The 9,083-nt window shown below is 42.4% G+C and overlaps 1 pseudogene; it reads left to right on the forward strand.

Annotated features, from left to right (window-relative positions):
• The first annotated feature begins 5,167 nt into the window (after positions 1–5,167).
• On the forward strand, positions 5,168–6,453 carry LOC100687260 (annotated as a pseudogene).
• The last annotated feature ends 2,630 nt before the right edge of the window (positions 6,454–9,083 follow it).

A 9,083-nucleotide genomic window follows, 5' to 3' on the forward strand; every position in this document is an offset into this window, starting at 1 on the left:
CTTGGTGAAGCCCCAGCATCTACCTGGTTTCTCCCTTGATTTAAAGGTACCTGCATTTTTTCAGGTACCTTTGTTGGTGTTTGCTATTGAATTCTGGGATTTATCCCATAAGCCATTCTAAGGGATGAGATGGGACAGAAAGCCTATTATCAAGCACCTGACACCTGAGAATATGTAAAGGCTATGTTAATAGCATTTCACAAAGGAAGATTATTTTTATTAAGGTATAATTTATGTTCAATAAACAACATTGATCTTAAATGTTCAGTTGGATAGTTTTTGACAACTTTACACTGCATTTTATGTATTGAATTGTAACCACTACCCAAAACAAGAGAGAGAACACTTTTGTCACCCCAGAAACCTACTGTATGATTCTCTGTGTGTGTGTGTCTGTGCCTGGCTTTCTTCACTCAACATAATATTTTTGAGATTCATCTGTGTTGTTGCATTTATCAGGAGATTTCTTTTTATTGTCAAGTAGTAATCCATTGTATGGACGTACCACAACCTGCTTATCCCTTCTCCTGTTGGTGGACATTTAGGCTACGTCTAGCTTTCTGCTTTTATGAGTAAGGCTGCTATGAAGATTCTTTGAAAGTCTGTGTTAGCATATGTTTTCATTGCCCTTTGGTAAAAACCGAGGAACGGAACACTTAGCTGACAGGGTAGAGGTAGGTTTATCATTGTAAGAAACAGCAAACAATTCTCCGAAGGGTTGAGCCATTTTGTATTCATACCACCAATACTGCCAAGCATCTCAAAGGAAAATTTTGTGCCAAGCCAAGAGATGATGGCATCTTAGTAAAGAACATCACAGTGCCTAGGGTGGGAAAGATTCTGTGGGAATAATTTGGAGGGAGGAAAAAACAGCCAACAGAGGGGAGTGGATTGGCACTCACCAAATAGCATTCACCAGGAAGCCAGCCCGAGGGGACCACGTGGGCAGCAGGCTCCACCAGGCTCCGCAGCTACCAATCAAGGCTGTGTTCTCAGCTGATGACATTCATGCCACATGCCAAGCCCTCTGCCTATGATCCAAGCAATCTGGGCAACTTATTGTTTTTCCTCAAGTTGTACCTCATTGAAATTCTTTTTGGAGTATCCCTTTCAGTCACAAGTTTTCTTTCTTGTCCGGAAGCCAAGACCGTGAAGCTTAGTATAGCAGAGCTTTTTGAATTTGTGCTGTGAGCTTCACCTCTCGCTGGAGTATCAAAGCCGGCTCACCTGCCCCAGCTCCTGATCGGCTTTCCCTTGGCTTCCATGAGGTTGAGAGCAAGTGATTGTTCATGTTTTGGCTTCCTCCCCCCATGTGACTTTTAGCAAGGTTTCCATTTGTTTTTTATGCTACGATATTTAAGGGAGGGCAAAGCCTTGGCTCTGTTTTAAAATATTTCCATTTTAAGACAAAACTTCATTCTCTCCAAGTCTTTCTTTTAGGTTATCACGACAGAGATAAAAAATAGTGTGGCCTCGCCCCCAAAGGAATCAATCTTGACTTTCTTCAGGATCATCCACGCCTAATCATATATTCTATGATATGAGTAAAAATTCTTACTAAAGTAGCTGACCAAAAAAAAAAAAAAAAAAAAAAAAAAAATAAAGTAGCTGACCAGTGGTCCTCATTGTTTAGCCAAATTCTAGATGAGCGGGTGAGGACCCCAAATTTGGGCACAAGCAGGTTTCAGCATCTATTACCCTTATTTTGTTCCTCTAGTTGGCAGTCCTTGCAAGTGCTCAAAACACAAGCCCTCATTTTTTTTCTTCACCCTTCCCTTACAATGAAGGATTTGTCCCTCCTTTCAAAGGCAAATTCATCCACATGTGTTTTGCATCCCACTCCATCCTGCCTTCTCAGAGGATGTGTTCAATTGGTTATTACCTGCAGCCAAAATGATTGTTCTTCTAAATTCAGGTTTCTCCTTCCACAGTATAGACTTGATGCCAAGAAGTAGTTGCCCAGCCAGAGACCATGTTCCCCAAGCTCCCTTGCCCTTTAGTTGAGGCCACACGATGAGTTTTTGTCAATATAGTGTGATCAGAAGTGATGTTGGCCCAGAAGCTTAAAAAGCAGGAGTGGTTCTTCCCTCTTCTGTTCACTTGATAAGAGGGGCACAGCGAACACGGAACCCATATACTAAAGATGAGGGGACACAAGATGGCTGGAGCTGGAGCAATTATATATTGTTGGATCCTTTTGTCAGAGTGGTTATCATTAATCATTACCCCCAACTAGCATCTTATTTTTCTTTACATCTTCCACATTTCTCGCTAGTGGAATCTATCTGCATTCGGACATAACCAAGCATCTCCCATCTGACAGACAACACCCCCCTCACCTTGCTAAACACCTTCCTTTGGCTCCATGTTCCTGCTCAGTTTTCTCTTTACTTCCTTTCACAGACAATTGCATCAAGATAGTTGCCTAATGCAGAGTCTTCATTGCTTGCTTCCTATTCATTCTTTATCCCAACCTATAAGGCTTCTTTGCCATCCTCCATTAAAACTGCTCTTGCTGAAGTCCTTAATAACTGCTGTGTCTCTAAATCCAGCAGACACTTTAATGGTTCTTACGGTAATTCTCAGGATTTAACCTAGTTGACCACTTCTGCCTTCACTACATACTATCTTCTCCTAGTTCCTTTTTTTTTTTTTTTTAATGATAGGCACACAGTGAGAGAGAGAGAGAGAGAGAGAGAGAGAGAGAGAGAGAGAGAGAGAGGCAGACTCCATGCACCGGGAGCCCGACGTGGGATTCGATCCCAGGTCTCCAGGATCGCGCCCTGGGCCAAAGGCAGGCGCCAAACTGCTGCGCCACCCAGGGATCCCTCTCCTAGTTCCTTAAAACCAATCCCTTATGGTAAAGACTCACAGGCTTTTTAAATTTATCATATCCAAGGCTGATCTCCAACCCCTGGCCCTCCCTTTTCATCTCAATAAATGGTACTTCCATCCACTCAGTGGCTCATGCCAGAAACCTGAGAGTAATTCTGGGTACATCCTTCTTTCTCACCACCCATAGCCAATCAGTCATCATATCCTGCCAATTTTACCCCCTTATTTTTCTCAAATGTAGATAACCTTCTTTATCTCCACTCTTCCCACACAACCTCTTCCATTCTCCATATATATGATTACAAACATAAATCAGATAATGCTACTTTCCTCTTCAGAAATTCCCACTGCACTTAAGATAAATTCCCTAATCCTTAATATAGCATACAAATCCTCACATGATCTAGCCCCTGCAATGTCTTTAGCCTTATCTAGCACTCGCTTCCCTTTGCTTATTGTATTCCAGCTTTTCTCCCAAATCTTTGGAATCAGCAAGTTCTTTGCTACCTCAGACCCGCTAACTGCAAGAACAAAAGTTGACTCAAATGTAATCAAAAAAGAAATACAGTAGCTCATGCAAGTGAGAAGCCTAAAAAGCAGCTGACTTCAGACATGGCATATTCCAAGAACTCAAATTATGCCTTTAGTGCTCTGTTGCTTCATTTTTAAGCTCTGCTTATCTTTGGTTCCATCTTAACATGGACTGTCATAATGGAGGCAAGATAGCCACTGTCAGAGATGTCTATTTGTGCAGTGAAAAATCAATCTTACCCAAAGAGAGGTCTGGCCTTTCCCCTTGGCTTCTGGGGGGTAACCTCTAAGCCCTTGGTATGTCATGTTTGATAAGAGTTTCTGTTTGCCTGGGGGCCATAGGCCAACCAGAGCATAACAATATGAATTGGGGTCGGTGGGTTGAGCAAAATCAGCAATGTGATTTCAGGTGGAGACTTTGAGTCATGTGCCATTAGTTGGCCTCTGGAGACTGAGATTAGCCCAGAATTTAATCAATCATGCCCCAATAAAAACTCTGGACACCATGTGCGTATTGTTACACATAGATGTCAAGAGAGTGATGCTATCCTAACTCTACAGGGAGAGGGCAACTGGAAGCTCCAGGTTTGCTACCCTCCTAGCCAATGTGTCTTGTCCTTTGGCTGACTTTAATATGCACCCTTTCCCTGTAATAAACTGTAATCATGAATATAGCAGCTTTGAATGAGTTCTTTGAGTCCTTATAGTGAATTATCAGAAGTGAGGGTAGTCTGGGGAGCTACCAAATTTGCTGTTGGTGTCAGAAGTGAGGGTAGTCTTGTGCAGACTATGCTCCCTCTGGCTATACAGTGGGTTCTCACATTATTACACATTCTTAGCTTAATAACCACAGCTAAATGGTTCTGGTTTTTTGATATTTTATAAGAAAAGTTCCAGGGAACATCTTAGCTAGCTAGCTTGAAGTGAACCAATCACCATTGCCTGGGAAGGAGAGTGCTGTGATCCATCTCAGTTGGATATTTAGTAGAATCTATCTAAACAACAGGAAATGAGTTCCCCATAGGAGAGGTTTGGATTACCAATGCTGGGTGAACAGAAATAATGCATTTAATATGGGACTTTTATACCAGCATTTCCCTCAGTAACACTCCCGATTCTTATTCACCCCCATCCTGCTTTCTAATGACTAATCTACTCATCAGTTGGGTTTCAGATTAAATGTCACTTCAACAGAGAAGCCTCCTTCTTTCATTCCTCTCTAACAGAATGTTTTATAGCTCTTATCAGTTTTTGATTATATATCCATTTGTGTGATTGTCTTAAACTATTAAGCTAGTTTAATATCTTAATGCTACCTTAACTCTAAGCTGTATTAAGAACCACTTCTATACTGTTCATTGCCCAGTAGGTACTCAAAAATATCTGTGTGAGGAATGAATAAGAATGAAAAAAAATCTGTTAATGGATTGCCTACATCTCAGATCTTATGCTAACTCTTCAAATGTTCCTTTTTAGTAAGATGTCAGTAAACGAATATCTGCTTAAACTTTGGATTCAGTTGTTGGAACTGATAAAAGAAACTTGCCTCAATTTTGCAGTCAGGAATTCAAGAACTGCACAACCTTTAGAAGTAAAAATTATTGGGTGAATTAGACTCATTATCATCTACAAAAACAAAATAGGTTATATTTGTATGGATATAGGTCTCTTGATAAACTAATAAAACCATGTGCTTCATTGTACATAGTGTTTTTATCTGATTTTAGCCATACAATAACCCATTGAGATAAGTAATGCAGGCAGATGTTTCTTTCATCTAACAGATGAAAAAAAGAAGAAGAAGAAGAAGAAGAAGAAGAAGAAGAAGAAGAAGAAGAAGAAGAAGCCTGAGAACCAGAAAGGCAAGGTGAATAGATGAATTACTCATGATCACATGGAAAACTTAGTAGTCAAAACAAGATTATTACTCAGCAATCCTGAAGCCTAGTCCTATACTCTTTCTACCAACTCAATGTTGCTCATCCTCTCAGTCTTACTGGAAATACATGCTGCTGTCCCCTACAGTCATGGAATATGTCAAGTCATACCATATTCAGTGTAGTAGGTCTGAATATGAATACACTTCAGATTTTTACCTAGTTTGTGGGCACTTGTGATTATTGGGGCTTTTCGCATTCTTCATAACACTCCCTAAGTTTTAGTTATGGACTTTACTCCCATTCTCAATCCCAGTGGTTCTAATCATTTCCCATCTCCAATCCAGAGGTACCTGGTCAACAAGAGCTTAATATTCTCTAGGCTGTAAGTGTGGATAAAAGGATGACATATGGCCTACAACAGCTTTAAAGAGCCAATGAAATCTTTGCTAAGACTTTGGAATAGGGGCAGGTACTCTTTCTCAATGGGCTTGAATCTGAGATAATACAAAGCTGGAACTTCTGCCTCATTTGCTTCCATATGGAACTTGAGGCTGAAGCCAATCATTGGAAGGCAGAGCTGAGAAATGAAGAAAAAGCCATATCCTAACAATACCTTTGAGCCTTGAATTAGTGTCTAAAGCCCACCTGACCGCTGGAGTGTTAGCTACATAATCCAATGTAGTCAGTTTGCATAGAATTTTCTGTCTTTACCATTCAGAAAGATCTTAACTAAAATATCCTGTAATAATGAGGAGATCCAGGGTTCCAGCAGCAGGGCAACCCACAGGCCCAGGATGGGGATGCATTGCTGTGGGGTGGGAACCGGCGTCACTGCCAAGAAGCTTGCTGAGGCCAAGTATAAGGAGCAAGGAACTGTCTTGGCTGAGGACCAGCTAGCCCACATGTCGAAGCAGCTGGACATGCTCAAGACCAGTCTGGAGGAATTTACCAGCAAGCACAAGCAGGCAATCCGGAAGAAGCTTGAGTTCTGGGTGCAGTTCCAGGGAATATCTTGTGTGACATGTGTGCCACCGCTGGCATGGATCCTCTGCCTTCTGGAAAAGGATTTTGGTCTGAGATGATAGGTGTGGGAGCTGAGAGTCCCGATTATTGAAGTGTGTGAGGCTCTGAAGCATAGGATGGAGGTCCGATACCTCTGGGTGAACTACAGCAGCATGTGTTTAAGGGAAGGGGCAGGGGCGCCTGAGTGGTTAAGTGGGCTAAGCGTCTGCCTTCGGCTCAGGTCATGATCCCGGGGTCCTGGAACCCAGTCCTGCGTTGGGCTCCCTGCTCAACAGAGAGCCTGCTTCTCCCTCTCCCTCTGCTGTCCCCGCTGCTTGTGCTCTCACTCCCTCTCTCTGTCAAATAAATAAATAAAAGCTTTAAATTAAAAAAAAAAAAAAAAAGGAAAGGGCAAATTTGTACAGGATGTCAGCCAAGACGACCTGATCAGGGCGATCAAGAAGCTCAGTCACGAGGCACTGGCTTTGGCGTGGTCCCCGGGGGGCGCGCACCTGGTTCATGGTTCATGCTGCTCCGGCTGAGCTCAACCCCGAGCCCCCGTGGGAGGCGCGTGGCCACGTGGCTGTCACTGATGTCCAAGCGGGTCTCGGGTGGGAGGCGCAGTGCACACGGCGAGCTCCCGGACACCTGCTGCAGGAAGGCTGGCCCAGCCGGCCCAGGCCCCGGGGGCCCACCCCTGGCGGCCAGCGCGTCTCAGGACACGACAGCCGGCCCTGACTCCGGGAGCGCAGAGGGGCACAGCAGCAGGCCGGGAAATCAAACCTCAACAGCTTTGTCTTGCACTTTTTAAAGAAAGAAAATAGTAAAACATCCTATGGTGACGAAGTTTCATTCAGTCGCATTCCCGTACTCTTCCTTGACAGGGAGAGGAAAAAAAGGATTTACAGCTATTTCCTGCAGAATTGCATTGCCTACAACAGATCTGGCTACAAAAAAACTCCCAAGCAAGCCCCCCCCCCCCCAAAGAAAACAAACAAGATGTAGCTTCACTAGGATTTTGTTTTTTTTTTTTGTTTTGTTTTGTTTTTTTTTTTTCATTTTAAGTTTTTTTCACTAGGATTTTGTTGCATGTTCTTCATCTCAAGAGCTTTATTTGGTGCCATTCTTCTTCGGATTAGTGATGAGAGGCCACTTGCTCTCACCACCCCGTAGTCAGACTCAATCCCTTATTCTGGTCTCTTACACGACCAGCTGGTAGGCCTTCCAGAACATCCCCCAATGTGGTTTGATGCTCTAGACGGCCTGAACACAGCTGAAATTCCCTCTAGCTGTCTATGTCTACACCTTCCTCCTTTCTGCCAAATGTCACTGCAAATCTGTTCCAAGAAAAACTTGCTACAAGTCTTTCTAATCTTAGAATAGAATCTCCAGGTATCATCTATTTGCAAAAAAATGTACCTGTCCAAAAGTAAAGCGTAATTAATGACTCACTTTTCTGGTTGCCAGCCTCACGGAAACAAGAACAAGGGGAAATACTATAGGAATGATTTTAAGGTCAGAAGAATCTAGTATAAATAGAACCATTTAGTTGGCAATAATAATTTCAGCGAAGATGGTTTTAGATTTTCTTTTAAAAATTCTAAGTGTCTGCTATCTCCCAGGCCAAGATGAATTTAGCTGTGCCGTGGTTAGTGACTCTAGACACTATTTATTTGCCAAAATGATGAATGTTTCCGTCTTCAAGGGAGCTAACACTGCCTAATTGGATGTCATACTGCCAACAGATGATAGGAACATAATGAATGGAAATGATTTGTAAACTCTTTTGTAACAAGGACTTTAAATAACACATTGTGAGATTGGACTAGTTCTTCTCGAGAGATCATATCTTTAAAAGGGTATAGGGGCTGAAGAATAGATGTAAGCCAATCCCTTTTATATGTGCATAATTCATGATATTAATCCTTAAACCATATATGACCAAAGATATAGAGCCATATTATTTTCTAAGCTCAACAAAAATAAAAGAGAGGGTTGCCCACGTTATTTTTTTTTTCCACACGATTCCTAGAGTATACATGAAAATAGTCATACTGAAAGAGTAGAAGTCACGATGGTAGGCACTTTGACCCTGTGCAGCTCTCAGCTAGTCCATTGTCTTTGGGTCTCTCTTCATATATAAAATGGAGAATTGTGTAACTACCAAGAAACTACCTATAAATTTGGATTGCTAAAACAGAGCACTTTTTGACTGTAATTCCTCTCAGTTTCAGTTCTGATCTAAATACAAAATGTGTATCTCAAAGAACTTTGAAGATGATCACGATAGCTCAAATGAAGAAAAGGAGGGCCTTAATGTTAATATTCTTCATTCATTCATTCATTCACTCACTCACTCATTCACTCACCTGCAAGTACTTTTGGGCACTTAATTAGCATTGGGCCCTAGAAGAGGTGCTAAAGTTCCAGTCATCATAGAGCTTATTTTCTGAAGGTGAGGATGCATCATAATCAAATGAATATATAAAATGAAGTATGTCAGAAAGTGCTAAGTGCTGTATAGGAAAGTAGAGCAGAGAGGGAGTGCTCAAGATTGCCCTTTTTATATTTGGTCCATTTGAAGAGAGACCTAAAGAAGGTGAGACAGTAAGTCAGGTTATTTCCTACCTAGGAATAGCAGGTGCAAAGGCCCTGAGGTGGGAGTGTTTGACATATTGTAGGAGCAGCAGGAATCCTGGGTTGCTGGAGCCCAGTGAGCAAAAAGAAGAGTGGTAGAAAATGGGATCCGGGCAGCCCCGGTAGCACAGCGGTTTAGCGCTGCCTGCAGCCTGGGGTGTGATCCTGGAGACCCGGGATCGAGTCCCACGTCAGGCT

The sequence above is a fragment of the Canis lupus genome, chromosome 32 (genome assembly GCF_011100685.1).
Source record: "Canis lupus familiaris isolate Mischka breed German Shepherd chromosome 32, alternate assembly UU_Cfam_GSD_1.0, whole genome shotgun sequence".
Taxonomy (NCBI): domain Eukaryota; kingdom Metazoa; phylum Chordata; class Mammalia; order Carnivora; family Canidae; genus Canis; species Canis lupus.